A 21,379-nucleotide genomic window follows, 5' to 3' on the forward strand; every position below is an offset into this window, starting at 1 on the left:
ATTTTTCCGGGGCAATTTATTATTTATCACTGCTTAGCAAACCCTTTGTTCTTGTGGATGGCAGTTAGTCTCTGTTTACAGCTCACTTGGGTGTTTAATTCAAAAAAAAAGAAATACAATGTTTTTTAAGAATGTGGGGGTAAGTCTGGTTCCCTGGACCAGATCCAGGCTCGACAAGGGGCAGTTATTTGAGAAATGAAGGTTGAAAAAAAACCCAACCCACAAAGTGCACATCCGCTGCTGCCTTGAGCTTTCTGCAGGGAGAAACCTGATGCGTGGAGTCAACAGCCAGAAGTATTTCATGGATCAGAGGAAGCTCCTGTCCTGCCAAAACCAGAGCTTGCCTACCAGGGGCTTTGAATTACACATTGGCAGGAGCCATTAAGCAGCCAATAAGGGCAGCACCCGAGAACAGGACCTGGGTGAGAGCTGTGGGTCTGCTTTGCCTGCAGCCACAGAGCCCTGTGCACCGGAGAGCAAGCACCCCCCCTCTCCAGCCTCCTGCCAGCTGCTTGAGTCCATGAGAAACGAATCTGTAATAAATCAGGCCCCATAAAATCCTACTCACAAGCCTACACTGTTCTGGAATGAGGCAGGCAGCATGCCCACTAAGTGCCCATTCCAAGTGAAAAATACTAAATACCTATCCTCTTATGATACACTTACATCCTTGGCACAGTCACACATCAGGGAAAGCGAAAAGATATTTAGCAGTGAACAACTGAGCTGGGAGATTTGAGTTCACACAAGAGAATCAGGAAGAGACAGCTGCTTAAGGAAAGAGAAGAATGTAAATGCCCTGCTGTCCTGTTCCCGACCACATCCCAGACAGCAGCAGATCCCTCCCAAGAGTAAACCTCCAAAATAACCTACTTCATCTAGGTGTTGTGAGATAAAAGTAGTGGCTTTCACTTGGCCGTTCACATGGCCATTCACATGGCTATGTGAATGCATCCCACAGACACTAGGAGATGCTCTTGGAAATGCAAAAAGTGAGCAAAATTGTCTAGCTAGAGACAGGCCACAGGGATCAACCTGGAAAATGGATTTCTTTAGGGAAATATGTCTATATATGTGAGACATGCAGAACTGTGATGTGTGTGAGTGTGCAGCTGTGGTCCTCAGAGGATGCAGGAGAGGCCCATATCCATACCCCTGCAAGAATGCATTCAAAATTAAACCAGGCACTGCAGCTGGAGCAGACAGGAGGAAGTATTTGATGCCTTCTATTGACTGATGCCATGTGCTCATCGTTGAATAACTTTTACAATAGGCTTTCAGTGTGCACAGATATCAAGAATAAGAAAACCCGGGGTATGTTCTCATGTTCTCTTATTTAGACCCCTGTGGTAAGTGCTGGCCGTGATTATCAGCCTGGACCTGCTTTGTCTCATTGATGTACTTAGGAGGAAGCCAGCCTCTGGAGCTTGTTGGCAGAACAGTATCTTTGTCCAGCTTTGGGCATCCTGACACCGGGGGCCTCACATGGTGTAAAAAGTTCCCTGGCTTAACACAATCACTGCCCTTCCACTTGCTGCCTGCTTCCATGGCCTGGAAAGCTCTGCCAGCAGCAGTGGAGGTTGCACTGCCAAGGCACCTGCTTTGAGATCTTGTCACTGCCTGGGGCTGCCACCTCCTGAGCCCTGTGCAGACATGACTTGTCCTCTCACTTGCTTTCCTTCCAAAGGAGGACAGAGAGGCACTGTGCAGAGTTCCTTCCAGCTGTTCTAGACATTTTGCAGCAAGAGGCACCATCTCCTTCCAATAAAATGAACCTGAAGGTTGCACTGAGCTCTGGCAGTGTCCTGATTCTCTGCAATGTGGGCTGTCTGGGCAGAGATGTAGAGCACCTGCTTCAGAGAAGGGACCCTTGACTCACAGAACATCTGAGATAGATATCTACTTTTCAGAGAAAGCAGGTAGGTTTTCTTTTTCCCATGAAACAAAGCCCTGCCCTATTTTACACCTGTATGAAACTGCCTCTTTTGCCCCTCAGTATATGGAAATATGCTCCAGAGGGAATCTTATGAAGACAATCAGGAAATCTGAAAAACTTGTTTTGTCTGCTCCATGACAAAGATACACTGCCTCTAGATGCCACTAAGAAGTAGACAGAAATTTCAAACAGAGAATATTTTCAATTGCGTGCCCGCATCATGAAATCACATTACATGAGGAAGAACTTCTTTACTGTGTGGCTGACCAAGCTCTGCCACAGATTGCCCAGAGAGGTTGTGGAGCTTCCTGTCACTGAAGATATTCAAGAACTATTTGAGGCAATCCTGTGCCATGTGCTCTGGGATGACCCGGTGTTGTGATGCACTGAATAGTTATTTAGATGTTTTGCCCTGGGTGTTACGTTAAGTTGATCTGTCCCTTGTAGCCCCTCCCTTCGCCCCTCCTCACTGGTGTCCCATTGGCTGCGGCCTTCCGTCCCCGCCTCCCATTCCGCGGGCATAAATGTCCCTTGGGTTTGGAATTCGGTCTCTTTTTTCACCTGGATGCTCTACGATGCAGATGTCCCTTTCCAGCTAATAAAACAGGACATCAGAACCACATGGAGAAAGAGTTCTTCTTGTCCTTTGCTTTGTCTATGTAGGATCCGTGCTGGCCTAAATCCCAAACTAGCCGGGGGGATTTACAGCCCAAAACCCACGGATCCTTCAACCCTGCTTGAGCAGGGAGGTTGGACCAGATGTCCCCCTGCGTCCCTTCCCTCATTTACCATTCTGTGATTCTGTGATTCTGATTAAAGGCCTTGTAAATCTTCTTCCCTCCTGATAGGAAGCACAAATGTGACCTCATACCTGAGGATGACAGGTTATGACAGATTTCCTCTTGTTTTTAGTAATGACCCATCCAGGTTTCCTAAGAACAATAAACAACACGCAGACCAAGGTGTTATTTGCTCTTAATATAAATAACATAAAAACCAGCTAAGCCCTCTTGGAAAACGATTTTGCTCAGAGAGCGATGTATTTTCATGGAAAAGTTTTATTTGTTAGGCACTTCAGTACAATTACTTGACCATATACAGTGTGGCTGAGTTGCACTGAAAATTGATACTTTCCATAATGGTGTCTCATTACCAGTGATTCATTGGAGAGGTGCTGCTGTGATAATTAGTGTTTTATGGGTGAATGGGCCACACATTCTTTAAGTAGACCACTTCCCTAACAATGATGTATTTAAGTGACTGGTCTCTGATAGTCATGTAAATGAATACATGGTAATGGAACATGGTGACAGTGCTTCTGTTGACAGGTTTCTCTGTCTTACTGTAAAACAGCTGAAAACCTAAATCTACATATACAAATCCATAATGGTTAGGGGCTTTTATGTGTTTTTGCAGGAGCAGTTTTGACTGAATGCACAAAAGATGCAAATTTCTCGTCTCCTTCAATTTTTACCTCCCAGGCTGGCTTCAAAGCTTACTTTTTAACTCAGATGTTTGGAGAGGCTGATGTTGGATGAATGAGCACTGTGTTGTGTCTGTTGACAGCCTACTGCTGTTTCTGAGGCTGGCTTCCCCCTCCCATTCCATTAACACACTTTGTCTGGGAAGATGCTGTGCTAGATGCTTTGAGCAATGCCCTACCAAAACAATTCTGTGCAGTCAATAAAAGCAGGATTGTAACCCTGGCTGTAGTGGGCAGTGGGGCACAGGATGTGACACATCCTCTCCCAGCTGGTTCTGCTCCGGTGGCTAAGGTCACCTGCCCCAATTACTTGCCACTACAGCTTTGCTGGAAGTTACTACCCCCTGAATTTAGCAGCTGAGCTGCCCGTGTGAAAATGAGGGAGAAATGGTGGGTCTGTGCTAAGTCAGCTTTTGGGACTGACAGAGGTTAGGTGGTGTGCACTAGAGCAGAGAGCTGGCAGGTCTAAGGGCAGCCAAAGCTGGGAATCTTCTTTGTGAGGAGCTTCTGCAGGCAGGGAAAAAAAATAGAAATTAAAATTAAATTTAAAATAATCTGACCCAGTAGTTTGGCAGGATTTCTTCCCTGGCTTGAGTGCCCCACTTGGAAGCCCCTCTTGGATCGCTGCATAACCTCCCTGAGGGCTCATGGGAGAGGGTGCAGTGAGCAAAGTTGGCACAGCTCTTCCACTCTGTCATTCTCTGATCACCATGAGACAGCCAAAATAAGGGCTCATAAGCAGTCCTCATTCAATCAGCTTCAGAAAAAAAAATGCAAATAAGCTCAACAACAACAACAGCAAAAAACCCAGAATTTTTCTGGTGCAATTATGGTTCCTATAAACACAACTTCAGCTTCAGACTCACAGTTTATACTGCATCTGAAAACTCCCAACACATGAATAATTTCATTGAGCAAAATCCTAGCCTCACATAAGCAATTAGCAAAACTCCTTGCCATTTCAGCAAGCAGAATTTTGTACACCATGAGCAGTTTTTGCTTAAATCCAAAATTCAAGCATGAATATATAAAATTAAGATAGATTATTATAGCTGTAATAAAAATATATACATCTGCATTCATATACTTAGAAAAAGGAAATAAAGGAAGGATACTTGCTAATGGAATACATAACAGTTTACATCTGCTAGTATAGTTGCAGGGAATTAGACCAGATGTTGAAAGTCTGTCATCTTTTATTTTGAAAGATATTCTTGCAGTGTATATTATCTGGTGTGTCAATTAAAATATGTTCAAGAGTGAATTTCTTCCTCAGCATTATAAACTTACTGTGACAGGGTGGCTGAGTCATGCTTGTCTGAATCACTTCAGATTTTCTACATTCCTTCAGCCAGCCTGAATTCCCCGTGGACATGAAGAGAGCCAGTTCCTTGGTTGTGCCAGCTGAGAGGGCACGATACGGCTTTCAAAAGCTGGCAGGCAGAGCAGGATGTCCTTCCCCTTAGTTTGTCACAAACCTGTGTTCTCCCCAGGGACAAAAAGCTGTTTCTTCTTGAGGTAAGAATGGTAGCAGGCTCTTTTCATTGATTTTCATTTTCATTTCCATTTCATTTCATTTCATTTTCTTTTAAGGCTTAAGATGTCTGGTGACTGTGCCATGCCCTTGTACTAGATGGAGGACAGGAAGCAAAGCAAGAGACTACCTATTTAAAGAAAGGTTAGATGTTAGTGCCCTGCCCTTCAGCTCACCACAAGATCCCTACATGTCTTTGAGAATTTCAAACCACGGGACTCCATACAGCCCACAACTCACTAGTTTCTCCAGAAGACTCAATGCTTTAAATAGCATTTGTAAAATAACACCTTGTTGTAACTGTGCCATTTGAGTAACATACAGCTAAATCTTGCAGAAATTTGAAGAGAGGCGCTGACCCAAACACAGGTTATTGTCTCACTGACCTCAAGGTAAAGGCATGTGTACATAGGCACATGCCAGGCAGCACATCAAGGTCACTTGCATATATTCCCTAGGTTCCAAGAACAACTTTATGCCTTTCAGAAACATTTTCCATTATTTTTCTCATCATTCAGCAGAGGGAGCAAGCAGAGTTTAAGAGCTGGGAGAAGGGTGACCACCTTGGCCACCAGTCTCAGTAAAATTATGGAGGGTCACCTACCACCACCCTCAGACACTTTGTGTTTGCTGCATGGGGGCTGCTCCCCAGAGATGCCTGTCTCAGCTCTCCTTCAGCCACTGGTGATGAGGCCTGCAATGTCTCCTGCCTCAGCAAGGGAGGCTTATATAAAGTCTAACCTTACCATCTTTGCTGTAACATTGGTTCAGTTGTCTCCTCCAGTAGAGGCATGAAGGGCAGATTAGCTGCCTCTTCTCAGGTGAAACAAAACCCACATCTTTCAGACCTGGGAAACAGATCCTGCTTTCTTGGCTCTGCCTTTTCCAGGGGTCTCTTCTGCATTGTTTCCTCTTGGGTCTCACCTTCTGTCAAGTGCAGTACCCCAAACCTGACATAGTCTTCCAGCTAAGACCATGCCTGAGCTGAACAGAGTTAAAGCATTACTTTACATATTCTTATGTACATGTAGGAACGTGAAATTTATCTTTTTTACTACAGCATGACACAGTGGACTCACTTTAAACAACCAGTCCACTAGAGTTTTTAATTATTTTATAGATTTGTTTATTTGCAGAGCTGATCCCTCTCTGGCATTTGGACTTTGGACACTTTCCTTTTAAATTGCATTAAATTTCTTTGTTTTTTCTTTTTTTTTTTTATAAGGACATATCTTAAATACCTCAAGCCTTTTGGAGCCTGCCCCCAGCACCACTGAGGTGCTCACTCCTTGCTGCTGTCTATAAATGCACCAGTCTCATTCTCGAGTCCATCATCGGCACCGCTGGCTGCACTGCCCAAGACTCCGAGCAATCACAGGGCCACAGCAGCCTCCCACTGAGCCCTTCTTGATCAGAACTTCCATTTTGATAATGAGTTAATCACTGTTACTCTCTGAGTAATGTTTTCCAGGCTGTTTTGTGCCCACCACGCAGTAGATCTGTCTAGACCACACACTTGCTGCACTTGCCTGTGAGCGCTCTGTGGGAGACGCCGTGACCAGACATGCATTTGCTTCTGTCAGCCAGATCTGTCACCCTGTCACATAAAGAAATAAGACTGGCTTGACAAGCCTACATTGGCAGCTGCTCCTTCCCTGCTCCCTTCCAGGTGTCAGATTATTTGTTTCAGTATTTTTTGCAGGAACCAGTGTTGCTGTGATGGGGGTACGCTTCCCCAGAGGGCCTTGCTCGTGCCCTCAATGCCAGGCACCGTCCTCTCCTGTTACAGTCTTCAGAAGATGTGGCAAGAGCTCAGCACTTGTGAATTCTTACAGAAAACCCCCAATGGCTCTGAAATTTTAGCACAGTCCCCCCCTCCCTACTCCCCTCAGTTCTTTTGAGCATCTTAAGATTTAGATCATGAGGTCTAGACGAACTTGAAAGCACCATATTTATTTAGAAAGTACACGTTAACCTGGTGCTTTGAACTTGGTTGGAGGGCTTGTTTGTTTTCAGTGTTATATTAGTTACATAAATCTCTTTTTTATGTTTCTGCATGAAAACTTTGCTGTCGACCAAGACTGTATACAAAGACTGAATCACTTCCTTTGAGGCATACTATGTTAAAACATGGGATGAATGTCTGAGATCTCCATTTTGTGGTGAAAAGCTAAAATAAAGAAATCTTCCAAGAGCAGCTGGCAGAAAATATTTGTAATGAGAGCTGCCAGCTACTAGAAGAAAGTGGCTTATTTATACAGGGGCACCACTGAGACAGACTGAAGAGACAGACTGTGTTGGATTTAGAAAATCAAAATCACCCAAGTGGACAAGGCTGTAAAAACTATATGATATAAAAAATGAATCTTATAATGCAGCAGCACCTGCATCTGGCAATCTCATTCATGCCTTCTGCAGGAGATAAACCTTCTTGCTCTATCAAATAAACCCCATAATTACACTGCTTAAGTAGGATATTAAGTGGCATCATATTAAGCCATTACATGACCTTTGTCATCATCAGCCCTGCCAGGCAGTGAGGAGAGCTGTTGCTCCCTGCTGATTACTGTGGGTATCTACTTAACATACTGTGGTAATTAGAAACATCTAAATAAAGCCCTGCCCAAGGATTACAAGGGCTGAATGAAGAAACCTTTCTTTCTGGTGGCTACAATACTCTTACCTTCTGTTGTTTTGTGTGCACACACATCCTTGCCAATGTCCCTCATTTTGATATGATCCAAAGCTCTAAGAGGTAAGAAAGCAAAGAGGTTCAAAGGCAGCATCCTTTTCCTCCTCTGATTGATAGAGCCTCTGCCACTGGCAAAGAGAATTTTTCCACAGGGCTTGAAAGCCAAATGTGCTAATTCCTCCTGCTTTACTCTTTTATGCCTTTCTCTGAAGGGAAACCTGCAGGTTTCAGATGCCAGCTTCATTCTAGGCATCCTTCCTAATTACCTGAACTGCCATTGTTATATGCAGCACATATATTGATCACTATCATGAATGTTGCCTTTCTAATATTCAGCAAGTGTGAATCAAACTGTGTCACAGATGTGGACTTCAATCACAAGGTATATCTGAGTGCACCCCACAGATTACCCTTCCTTATAGTAATATAGCCGAATCAGAAAGAAAATAAATCACTCAAGTTCCCGTTCTTTAGTTATCATCTAAGGCAATATTATTAGCTCGGGAGCACTACAGGGCACCTACTCCTGGAAAAAATTTCAGCTTTGGGTGGGAGAAGCCCCTTGCTGTACATGAAAGGTGTTTGGGAGCATGTTTCCAGACTGGATTGCCTCCCAGATTTAGGAAACAGATGGCCTAGAAAAGTCTATGTTCATTTTTCAAAGCACCAATTTTAGCATTTGCCTTTCACTTAATTGTGTTTCAGGAGAACTTTTTTCACTTCCCACAGGAAAACCACCGCAAAAGGATTTCCAGCTCCATGCTGTGCTGCCATCCCTGCTTCTCTCTCACTCACAGAATTTACCTCTTCAATGCCTGGGCTCAGATGCTGCTGTGCTTTCCATCAACTGCAAAAATGGTTCACGAGCAAGCTCGCAAACAAGCCATACTTCATGCCACTGTCAAGTAATTATAGTGGTAGACACAGTTTTTAATAGTGCTTTATGGAAAGGAAAAAGTCAGATATACCAATGGCCTTTGTCAAAAGGGAGGTTTAAAGAGTTTAAGATACTTGAGGAGCAATTGAAGTTGTCCACCTCAATCACAAAGGCAGCCTTATATTTTATAGGCAATGGCCAAATCATCGGTGGATATTTAGAAAAATTTCTTCACCAAAAAGATTGCCAGGCATTGGAATGGGCTGCCCAGGGAAATGGTATTACCATCTCTGGAAGCATTCAAAAAACATGTGGATATAGGACTCAGGGACATGGCTTAGTAGTGCACATGGTAGTGCAAGAGTAATGTATGGCTTGATGAACTTGAAGGTCTTTTCCAATTTTACCAATTCTATGAATCTGTGATATGAAAAACTGCAACATTTGTCCAATATTTCCCCTTGCATACATAATGCATCTTTTATGTTCAAGAAGGGCCACATGCCACTAAGACTTATCAGTGCCTGGCCATGTAATAGATTCACATAATTGTGTAGACAGGTGCACAGCTGCACACTCCCAGCCAGCTGCAGGGTGTGGGTGAACACCAGGTTGTCTGATAATCCTCTGGCCCTTTTAGACCAGAATAGCTGTTCCAAAACAAACACACTGCAAAAGCTACTCTAGAATGGCTCATCAGGTGGCTTTGCTTTCCTGAAAAAAATTATTTCCTATGAATAATCACTGCCCTCTGGAAATACATTGTCTTTCCTTCAACTAGCATGACCTAGTGAGAACCACTCCCAAACAGCTATTGGGAGCTGATGTATTCCATAACAGTTATTATAGCAAATTTGCTTAGATAGAGAAGGTCAGGAGGGGCGTTGACTAGAAATGCTCTTGGACCAACTTGTCCAGAGGTTAAGGAGCAATAATGAGCAGAATGGAAGATTTTACTCAGCAGGCTCAAAACTGATGCTGAAAAAAAAAAGCAAAGCCTATTTTTGTCTCTTGTCATCTGCACCTCAATCACAGTATAGAATTACTCTGGTCCAGCGACTGCCTGCCCAGAGAAAGGCCCATATTCATTCCACCTCCAGGGTTTCCATTAACACAGCAGTTACACTGTCATTTGGGCAGAAGGCCCGAGTCAAGCACTGCTTCATTTGATCTGCATCTGTCCTAAAGTAATATCCCTCTGCCCTTTCCATCCTGTTTGTTTCCCTCTGAGGAAGCAGACTGCTGGTTCTGTGAGGAATGACTGCCTCCATTGGACAGCAGAATACTTTGGAGCAATCACGCTAAGTAGGCAACACCGCTGCTATGAATTACTGTCTATAGCACATTATGGTGACCTCCCTACTTTCTTTTTCCATTTCATATGAGGACCGAGAAAGGAAAGGCACCTTTGTCTGCATTGTAATCATTCAAATATAATGCTTTTCAGTGATTCTTTCAAGATAACAGAAAGCCATTTCGTTGAAAAAGGAGAATGCTCAAATAATACAGATCCTACTCTCCCCTTGTGTTTGGCATGGTGGAAATTACAGGCAGCCCCTGTATTTCTGTGGGATTGAAAATTTGGTGTTCTGGAAGTCCCAGTTCAAAACTGCCCCTTTTTTTTACCACCAAATTAACTGTCAGGGTATCAGGTTACTATTTCACATAACCTAAAGGGATTTATGGATCTTGTATTGTAAGATTGAAAGATGAATGCTTTTATTTCTGATGGCGTTTTCACACATTTTACTCAGTCTGCATGTCTTTTAAGATAAGAAAAGGCCCCAGCCTTTCTCCCCTTTCTCCCCCAAAAGAGATTGCCATCCTCCACCAACCTAAAAAAGACAAAATTTTGAGGCTTATTTATTTATATTTTCTGCTTCAGTACCCTAGGAAACCATAACGCAAACCCTGTGCACATCCCTGTAAATTCTTCCAATTAAAATATCTTGATTTGTAAAGGTCATTCTTTGACAAGGAAATTGTTGAATAGTTTTAGTTTCTTTAAAATCTAGTATTCTTAAGACTAATTTAGTAATAACAAACTGTTACCTCAATCATATTGTTTTGTAAGTTAGATGAGAGAGATATTATTGGGGGAACATTTATTCTGAACGACCTTATGTTTCCTCTAAGGGAGAAAGGATGCTCGGCCCTCAAGTGTGAAGTTCTGTTTAGCTATTGCTAATGATAATAGTGACCTCTTGTGGATATTTCTAAAATCTTTTCTAATTCAAGTTATTCTAACCTGGTGGTAGTTTTTGATCTGTTTGTTGGCATTTCTAATACATTTGTAACTTAATAAAAGGAGAAACAATTTCTCCCTTGACCAAGTTTTCTTACTAGATCCCTGATTTCAGTGTACCATATCTTTAAGTTAGAAAGGAAAATAGGACATATATTGAACAGGAAGAGAGTTGGTTTAAAAAATAAGCGGATGGGGTTGAGGTTTACTAATTAAGTGTGCTACTGTAACCAGAAGTTATGGACAGACTTTGGTATTTCCAATTAAAGATGTTACATCCGTCTGAACAAAAGTAGTCAGTAGTAACTTCACCTGGACCAACAAATTTGTCTTTTGACTTCAGGCACAAATGTAGCTTTGGACTAGTGTCACAGGATGTTCTACGCCATACCTCTCTTTTTTGTTTCCAGCTGCATGTTGTGCCACTTTATACTCGGGCTTAGCCCTTGCTGCGGCTTCTCAAAGTCATTACCAGGCGCGTGGTCAGCATTCAGCAGTGTTTGAACCCAGGAGCCTGAGCTTTATGCCAAAGCAGCTAAGTCTCATCTACACCCTGGTCAAGGGCTGGTAGGTTTTTGCAGAGAGACCAGATGAATAAACATAGGACATGAATATCTCTTTCAATGAAACCCAGAATGGTTTGGGTTGGGAGGGACATTAAAGATCAGCTAGCTCCAACTCCCTGCTTTGGGCAGGGACACTCCACTAGACCAGGTTGCTCAGAGCCCCATCCAACCTGGCCTTGAACACTTCAGAGAATGCTTCTCTGGGCAACCTGTTCCAGTGTCTCACCATCCTCACAGGAAAGAATTTCTTCCTAATATTTAATCTAAATGCACTCTCTGTCAGTTTAAACCATTCCCCCTTGTCCTATCACTACATGCCCTTGAAAAACGTCCCTCTCCAGCTCTCTTGTAGGCTACTTCAGGTACTGGAAATATGCATTTTGGTCACCCCAAAGCCTTTTTTTTTTCCAGGTTGAATAAACCCAACTCTCTCAGCCTTTCCTCATATGAGAGGTGATCCATACTTCAAGTTGAAAAGGAATTATGTGCTGGACATAGAGAAAAATTACCTAGTGTTTTTTCCCCAAGGACCAGTCTTGGAAGAAATCCTTCCTGTTCAGTAACTCCTGAAGTTTATATACCCATGGAAGTGTTTTACAAAGCTGAAAGACATTTGCACAGAGGAGGAAAAAGATAATGTGTCGGAGCACCCACAGGACTGAACTGAATGGAAATTAAATTCAATAATGCAAAATACATTTTTGGAAGTAGCAACAAAAATTATCTGGAAGACAGGAAGAGAAACCTGAAAATGCTGAAAAGAGAGAGAGAAAGAAGGAATGAGCTTATGATGACCCATCAATGGCACTGGGATCCATTAAGGGGAAGATTCAGTCTTGAGAGGGGTGTGTCCCATCCAAGTGGGGAAATACTGGAATATAATACAGTGTGCATTTCTAGGCATGTATATTAAGGACCCAGAAACTTGAAAGATGATCTAATAAAGAGATGGGATACTCTGACTGCCAAGGAGGATAAAGCTATCCTGCTCCTGCCAGCAAAAGGAGAAGAAAGTTAAGATTATTCTGCACAGTTCCAGTTGGGCTGGAGGACCTGGAAGGGGAAATCTGCAGAGCATACACCAACAACTGAGCCTAGAAGCTTTTGCAGTCTTTGCTTTGACCAGTCGGTGTCTGCAGTAGGTGAAGGATCAAAGTCCCACCACCATGTGAGGAGCCTGAAGGGACCGCAAAGAGAATGATGGGTAGCAAAAGGAAGTTTAAACACCTCTCCCATGTACATCATGGAAGTACATGAACAACAACTTACCTTTGGGTAAGAAAACAAGCTGTTCCATGAAGAGCAAATAAAAAGGAGCACACACTTGGCTGAAATGACCAGTCATTGGAAATGTGAACCAGGGTTTGTTAATGGTCTTTTGGAACATGCTGTCATTTGCAGGTATTGGCACAGAATGATGGTTGAATGATGCCAACTTTACACAATAATCTCATATTCAGAGGACTTACTTACAGCAGAGGATAGGAGACACAGCAAGTCTTGCAAAGTGACACTGTAGCTGCTTTCTTTATCCAGGAACCATTTATTAAAACAAATATCATCCTCCTTCCCACCAAAAAACAAGAACAAAACAAAACAAAACAAAACCAAAAAAAATCCCAAAAAAACCCAAAAAACCCTATGTCATACTTTTAAAAGGGAAGGGAAAAACCCCCAGACACTTACCTTCTTGACATTGACTGTCCCCTGCAGCTTCTTTTCAGGATCCTGTGAGATTCAATTTACCGGTAACAGATTTTTCATTTTCTTTACTTATATAGTTAATTCATAGTGGGAACACCACCTTTATAGAAATATCTACTTAGTAAAGTAGATAGCTGATAAACAGCCTAACCACAACATACTCATATTATTTTTTGTACACGTTGTACTGAACACTGTGAAACTGGGACACACAGTACTTTAAGCACCACACCAGGAAACCATATTCCATTACCATTTCACATGGGGGAGGAAGGGAAAAAACAAGCACTGTTCATTTTGCTTGTTTTTCTTTCTCTGTAATTACTTTCTAAGATGCATCACTTAATATGATTTCCAAATTTCCATAGGTCTCAAAACCTCTTTCTCAAGTTTCAGAAACAGCAGACTGGCAGCAGCACAGCCAGGGATCAGCATTTCACCTAGGCAGTGACATTTCCCCCACAGCTTTTGATTGATATCTCTTACCATTAATGCAGGTCTCCGGCCTTCAGATGTTTAATTACCTTCCTTTGAAATGCTGCATGGTCATTTACAGTAATGTAATTGCCCTCCTGGCCAGTGTCTGAGCCATGGGGTTCTCCTTGAAGCTGAGGCACAGCATCCCTGTGATTCCTGGGCTAAAGGGCTCCACCAGCCTGGGGCCAGCACCAGGGTGCTGCACCCCAGGCAAGACACATTTGTGAGAGAAGCACCACCATGTCCCACAGCACGGCAAAAGGATAAGGAGAAACCCACAGTAGTCTGGGTAAGGGGGCAGGAGGGGTACAAGGGCAGGATCACCAGGTTCCTGCCTGGAAGCCTACAAAAATAAAAGCAATCCTCAATTAGTCACAAGTCCAGAGGCCAAACACTGCTCTGGTCACACTTGGGCAGAACAACAGTCAGACCCCTGCAGTTTACTGCAGGATTAGTCATGCTCTGAGGGAACAAGACAACACAGAAGATTAATACTAAAACAAGTCATTCCCAGGGCTCTCAGAACCATCCATCTTATTTTCTCAATATTTGTTTCTTCTGCTGGATCAATAATCTTTTAAAATGCAGATTTTTTCCTTAGCAGGAACAGGAATTAAAATTAGTATCTCTGTCCTTTGTGTGGCCACCACTTTTCCCTAAAGCTACAAGGGCTGAGGCTCCTCTCTCACTGGAAAATCTTGCTGAAATCACCAAGCAGCTTAAAATTTTGTGAATTTTGTGGAGGGAAGGACTGCTGCTCCAGCCACGAGACCTTGCAGAGTCCCACTGTTGCTGTCCCAGCTGGCAGCAGCACTTGGAGCCCTCTAGAAAGATAGGAAGGATTATTTCATGTTTTACATGCTCTGGGTATATTTTAACCACAATAATAAGTAGTGGTTGCAACATAACACTGTCTCTATCAGTGGTTGTCATGGTTCAGTCCCAGCAGTCTGCAGGGGCAGGATAATGTAATTACCTCCCAGTAGCTCTTGGGGGAGGTAGCTGGTTTCAGTCATCTTGCACTGGTGTGGCTGACAACATAGGCACAACCTTGCACCAAGGCAGGGTTTTCTGTCTAAAAATTTAGCAAGAGAAATGAGGCATAAAGAAGGAGTCCCCGTGCCTCTTTCTAGAAGCAATCAGGAGCCACGTTTCTCTGAGCAGGATGTGTGGATGCAAACAGGTTCATAGCGCTCTTCCTCAGCTTCTTCTGGGAATGTGCAGGGAACTCCTGGCTCCCAGGAGTAAAGACACTCATTTTCCCAAAGTGCAAATATTATACTAAAAACTCCCAGAGGCGTGCAGGACATACAAATGTGCCTAGGAAAAATACTTGCATATGTACAGCCCTGAAGGCATAAAGTTATTGTCAAGAACAGAGTTGGTGAGGCATGGCATGGAGGATTGCTGTAGGGCCCCCCTCCATGGTGCCTGGAAGTGGCTGCAGGTTAAGGTCAGGGTGCAGCCCCTGGGCTGGCTCCGTGCAGCACAGGCAGCTGCCTTTTTGCCTGAGCAAGAGCCAAGAGGTGAGTGGAGGTGAGAGAAGATAGGGTGACAAGTCACCTGGTGCTCCTGTCAGACGTTATGCAATGAGGGGAGCTGGGTAACCAGTGGTAACCAAAATAAAGGATTTGTGTGCATGTTGTATAACATGGCTCAACCCCAGACAGCCATGCAGCACCACACAGCCACTCACTGCCTTCTCCCTGGTGGGACAGGGCTGAGAACTGGGAGGGTAGGAGTGGAAAAAATGGTGGGTTCAGATAAAGACAGTTCAACAGGTAAAGCAAAAGCCATGCACATCAGCAAAGTGAAGGAAGGAATTCATTCACCCCTTCCCACAGACAAGGTGTTCAGTCAGCTCTAGAAAAGCAGGGCCCCATCACACATAATGGTGAACTGGGAAGACAAATGCCAGCACTCTGAACTTCCCCCCATTCTCCTTCTCCCCCCAGCTTTACATCCTGAGTCCATAGGGTGCAGGGTATCCCTTTGATCAGTTGGTATCAGCTGTCCTGGCTGTGTCCCCTTCCCTTGTGCACCCCCAGCCTGTTCATTGGTGGGGTGGGGAGCAGAAAAGGCCTTGGCTCAGCACAGCTCAGCAACAGTTGAAACATCTGTGTTGTCAACACTGTTTCCAGCCCAAATCCAAACCTCAGCCCCAAATGAGTTACTGCCGAGAAAACCAACTCAATCCCAGCTAAAACCAGCACACCACAATGACAGCTACACAGAACTCCATGACCTCCTGCATGGTCCAGGAGGGGCTGGAGCGAGTGATGGAGTGCAGTGAGTCAGGCTGAGATGTCAATGAGGTGTTTTAGCAAAAATACCCAAGTTCTGGCTTCTTTTCAGGCTCCCTCTGCTCCCCTCTGTACCCTTGAGCTCCTTTGTATTCCAGTACAGGGAAGAGAAAGATAGACAGAAAAGGTCTAGGCAAAGAACAGGAAAACTCAGCAGAGAGCTGCTAGACTTAGAAGATTTCAGAAGGAAAGCATTTGGATGAACCATAGAATAATAGAATATTTTAGGTTGGAGATTACCCTTAAGGTCAACATGTCTAACTCTTACCCCAGCGCTGCCAAGTTCACCACTAAACCATGCCCCCAGGTACCACATCTGCTGGTCTGTCAAATTCCTCCAGGGATGGCAGCTCGACCACTTCCCTGAGCAGCCTGTTTCAATGCCTGACAACCCCTTTGGTGAAGAACTTTTTCCTAATTATAAACCTCCTTTGATGTAAAACTGAGACTGTTGTTTCTTGTGCTCTTGCTTGTTACCTGTGAGAAGATGCCAACCCCCAGCTCACCACAAGTTCTTTTTGAGTAGTTGTAGAGAGAAAGTAGAGGGAGAGTAGAGCTTAAGTGGGTCCTCTGAGCCTCCCTTTCTCCAGGCTGAACACCAGCTCCCTCAGCCACCCCTCACAGGACTATTCTCTTGATGTTGCTGTGTCATTCACGCTCATACCAGTGAAGGCTGACCTTGAGAAATTACAGAAGGGGTCTAAGTGGGAGACTAAGCCTGGACTCCCTGGTCAGATAAAGCTCTAGCAGCGCAGCAGAAGTGGAAAAAAAAGAGATCACCAGCTTGGAGGAACAATCCCTTTCCTTGTTCAACTCCTCGTGCCCCTTAATTTCCTCTGTTGGAAGAAATTATGAGATGTTAAGGCCACCTGCCCATGCCTTCTTCCAAAAATCTGCCTTTACCAGCCCATCCTCACCCACCTGAGCCCCTCAAAGACCAAGTCCCTGTTGTTTACCTCCAATCTTCCAAGGCAAGAGCTAGGGAGTGCAAGTGGAAGCTAGTAAGAGCCTAGTCCAAAATGAAAAGCAGTCCTTTACACACCCTCCAGTCAGCCTGTGGACATCCTTGCCAAAAAAGTCTATGGGCTCAAAACAGTGCCATAAAAAATAAAGGTGTGAGATGTACTGAGGCCTCTGAAACACACAGACGTCACATCTGGCTTAGGAAGTCTCTTCAGTGCTAGAGGCTGTGAGATGAAGTACTAGCATTTCTCTGGACTCCAGATAATGTTACACCCTCTTCCTCCCCAGCTCCTCAAATTTGTCCAGTTCAGGAGCCATTCCCAACAGGTAGTTTGTGTGAAGCTGCATATTTTGGGTGGGAAAGAGGATTTCACACTGTGGCCACACACATCTCTTCTGTGCCGAGCAGCGCCTGTGCCAGACAACAATCTCAGCACGCAGCTTATGAACAGAGCAGAGCCAAAACCGTCCCTGCTTTCCCTGTATTCCTTCTTGCACCTGGAATGAACGGAGGCAAAGCGACAGTGCCATTGGCTCCTCCTGCCCGAGCGCTGTGCTCCCCGCGCTGGGGGAGCGCTGGGAGCTGCAGTTTGGACCTGCAGCCCCTGTGCCTTGGCTCCTGCCCGTGTGCTGCATGAGGGACGTGAGCCCTGCACTCCTGCTCCAGGAGCAGCTCCAAAGCAGTACGTGCTTGCAAGCAAACCCACTCCCCACTCGGGGACAGATGACTCAAGCAAGAGCTCAGAAATATTTAACTCCTCTGTGCCAAGAGATTTTCCAGCACCAGATGCAGAAGGAACAGAGTGCTGAGCGAAAGGCAAACTGCAATCAGCAGCTGTCTGTCTAAAGGGGAACAGATATGGCTGCTAAAAAAAGGATGTAAACCCAGGCTGTCTTACAACTGGAAGAACATCAACCCTTACTGATGCTTTAGTACACTTTCTGCAAGAGGAATTACCTCTTACTGCTCTCAACAATAAAATGAAGAAGCCTCTGCACTGTAGAATTAGCACATACTGAAAATATTTGAAAATAACTCGCCAAAGCCAGCACTTAGGCAGAGTCAATTGCTGCAAAGTAAACAAGAAAATTACTTTCTTGAAAGCACCATCTGGTAAGGAGGCACCTCTGCGAAATGAGAAGCTCGTGATTTAGATAAAGAGTTCTGAACACAACCTTGTAACTGTCTACACAGCAAACAAAACACTTCAGTGTGTGAAGAGTGGGAGGCACATTTTCGGTACAGTTCCTTTATTTAGGAAAGCGTGATGACTTGGGCCTCTCTAAGCAACACAAAACATACCAGAAATAACAGAAGCTCTGAGTCTAGACAAAACAATGCAAAAATGAGGAAAAATGGAAGATCTTTATGCACAATTAATCTGAGGAATTGATACACTGTGTTACCAAGGTCACAATATTGCAGAATTATAGAAGGAATCTATTGTTTTTCATGACTGCCATGATTATGCCACATTACTTGCTCAAACTCAGAGCATCCCTCAAATTCTATATATATAAATTTTGAAAATAAAAAATTTTCCAGGATGTGTAGAAGAATCAAATTGAGAGACTTGGGAGGAACATCTTGCCAGAGTCTTTTAATTTTTCCCATTTAAGAATTTCTTGTACTTTTCAAGTGTCTGCTAGTATTCAATATTGAGAAAGAATATTAGACTACTTGGAAACGGATCCAATTCTTCTGGAGGATTTACTCTGCCTGGGTGCAAATGAACTTAATCTTGAGCTTTGTAGGTAAACCTGGTGTGGGGGCAGAGTTGATTCATAAGAACCGTGAGCAAGGGAGGATAAAAACTTACTCTAAGGTAACTTCCTGTCTTCCAAACAGGTTTTCCACAAATACACGTAAGGTTTGGGAACACTGCACCTTAAGCAAACCAGGCTGGGTATTTCAGCGTTCACTTTTCCTCTGGAATTTACTGTGGTCCCACCACAGAGCTCAGTGCCTGAGGTTTGGATGTTCCCTCATGTGCCCTCCTGCCCTCCTCTTCCAGTAGACACCAGGGAAAGAAAGAATCAGAAGGAGGGAGAAATTACATAGGGATTTCTGGGTCTGGGTAAGTAACTTCTGTTTTCTTTGAATATCTCTATTTGAATCTTGGTTTCCACTGGCAAATGAGCTTTGGGTCTTCAACATAAGGCTTCACAGATTCACTTAAAAAGTTGATCTGAGAGTGCTCCACATGAAGAAGCACCTCTTGACGTGCCTGTAAACAAGCATTCTTTCCACAGTGTTTCTCTAAGTATGGACAGGGCTCCAGGCAGATGCATGAAGGTATCAGGAATTAAGTCACCCTTTAGCAATGCCCCTGATGCAGCTCAGGCTCTGGTGACAGGCCTAAGAGGAAGAAAGCAAATTTACCTTGACAGTTTTGGTATACCTCCTGATATAAGAGCTGTTCTCTGCAACACACACCATCACTGGTGGTTTAACTGGAACTGATGAAAGACCTTGGTGGCAAGTTCAGATCTCCCTGCAGCCTCATGGTGATAGATCTTCCCTGAACACAGAGGGAATGGGGAAATCACATTGGTGCTGGGCCCTTGCTAGGTGGACTTCCATTCAGGCAACAGATGATCTTCCTCCTTCTGCCCAAGCCAAATAATTTCAGATAAAAGAAAATAAAGCTGGCACAGAGCAGTTAGGTATTTTTTGATATCATGACTGCTTAGCCACAGCAAGTCTGTGTTCCCTTAGTCAACAAGGGCAACCAGCCAGCACTGTGAGGTACCCCAGCCACTAGCAGAAAACATGAGGTACTCACTCCAGGGCAGGGTAGAGATTGAACTTGGACTCTCTCCACTTATGATGATGGACACTATATTTCCTCCCTCCTGCTTTAAAAGAATCCTTCTTTCCCTGCTAGATCTACTCTGATTTAAGAAGTTCTGCAGCCTGAACCTGCTCTCTTACTATAGCTTCAGCCAAAGAACTGACAACTGAAGCCACCAGTCAGCAAAACCTTCCTGGGCTTTTGGTTTATTTACCTTTCCTCTCTTTTCTCCCTTGAAAAGAAAGCCAGTGGGTCAGCAAGGGAAGAACAAGATGTTGTGATGAGAAGGGGCAGGGAATCACAGGCAAGATTCAGGATGATGGGTAGTGGGGTCTCCTGAGGGCTTCGTGAGCTGAACTGAGAGTAGGAGGATTTTATGACATTGTGAACAGGCTGATGGGCTGAAGGGGCTACAGAGAGGTGCTTCCCTTTGGCTTTTGCTATGGTCAAGACAGATTATGCTCTTGGTCACTTGCTGTATAACATTCTCAACATGCCATCCTCAGGTTTGCAAGGACACAGGCCTGTAACTTTAAAAGTTGTAGCCCTACCTCTGGAGCACACTGGGTAGAGAAAAGGGGAACAGAGCTGTTTCTGTAACTTTGTCTGTGGTGAGGTTAACTAGCCTGACCTCAACAAAAGCTTCTGTGTTCAAAATCCAGGTCCTCCCAGGAGCAGGGCTCCAATATGGCTCTTGCACAAAAAGAGCAGCAGATGTTTATGAGAAAAAACGTAAGCAACATTTACAAGTGAAGACATTTCTTCCATGGATGCATGAAGTCCCAAATTTAGCAGACAAGGCAGAACCCCACATATGGCAGAACAGAGCTATAAAAGTTGTCAGCAAGTGATATTCATCTCAATTTAGAAACAGCTTGTTCCTACCATGTAACATAAATGCCATGGAAAACATGTTTGTCTTTTAGCTGCAAGTGTAGTAGGCACAGTCGTTAGAGGAACTGAGCAAAGTGCTGGCATGGATTCGCTTTCTTTTTATTCTTTTTTGCACCTGATAGTATCAGATTTTCTCCTATCTTTCTTATTCTATTATTCAATAGGTAACAGCTTCAAGCAAGTGCTGTTGGACAGAATTAAGCAGCATTTTTTTTGGTTCCTGGTTTGATTAGTGATGCAAGACAACAGACCACTAAGGTTTCCACACTCCAAGAATGGCATTGCTCAGAGAAGCAGGCGTAGTCTGAGATGCTGCCTTTCCAGGGCTTGGTATCTATCTAGCAGGACATGCAGAATAAGGGGGAAAAAAAAAAAAAGCTATTTACTGACTTCATGCAGTTACTTTACCTCTATTGTTCTCAAGTCTCAAGGAACACGAGGATCTGGCTAATAAAAAGTAAACCTTGATAACTTCCTCTCTTCAGTAAAAGGAATGTTGTTTCAAAAAGCTGTTGTCCAGGGTATTGAAGCAACTCAATCAGCACTTACAGATACTCCCACGTACACTTGCAACCTAAAAGAGCAGTCCTGTAACTGATGTTTATATGCTCAGACATTCAGTGAATACAAATGCAATGGTCAGTCAATCCAACACCAAAAGGAAAAAAAAAGGGTAGTATTTACAAAAATGCCATCACAGCAGTTTTGCTCCACAGCTTAGCTGGCAGGAAGATGTAACTGAGGAATGTGATGTGCTTTCCACAGTCTTGCTTGGCTTTTGCCTTCATATAACTCTGTTTTAGAAGAGAATATCCTGAGTTGGAAGGAACCCATGAGGATCATCAAAGTTTTGCTGCTGACCAGTGTCCCACCCCCCAATACACTGGCGCTAGCCATGTCCTGTTGCCTT

This window comes from Motacilla alba, chromosome 1, assembly GCF_015832195.1.
Source record: "Motacilla alba alba isolate MOTALB_02 chromosome 1, Motacilla_alba_V1.0_pri, whole genome shotgun sequence".
Classification (NCBI taxonomy): Eukaryota; Metazoa; Chordata; class Aves; order Passeriformes; family Motacillidae; genus Motacilla; species Motacilla alba.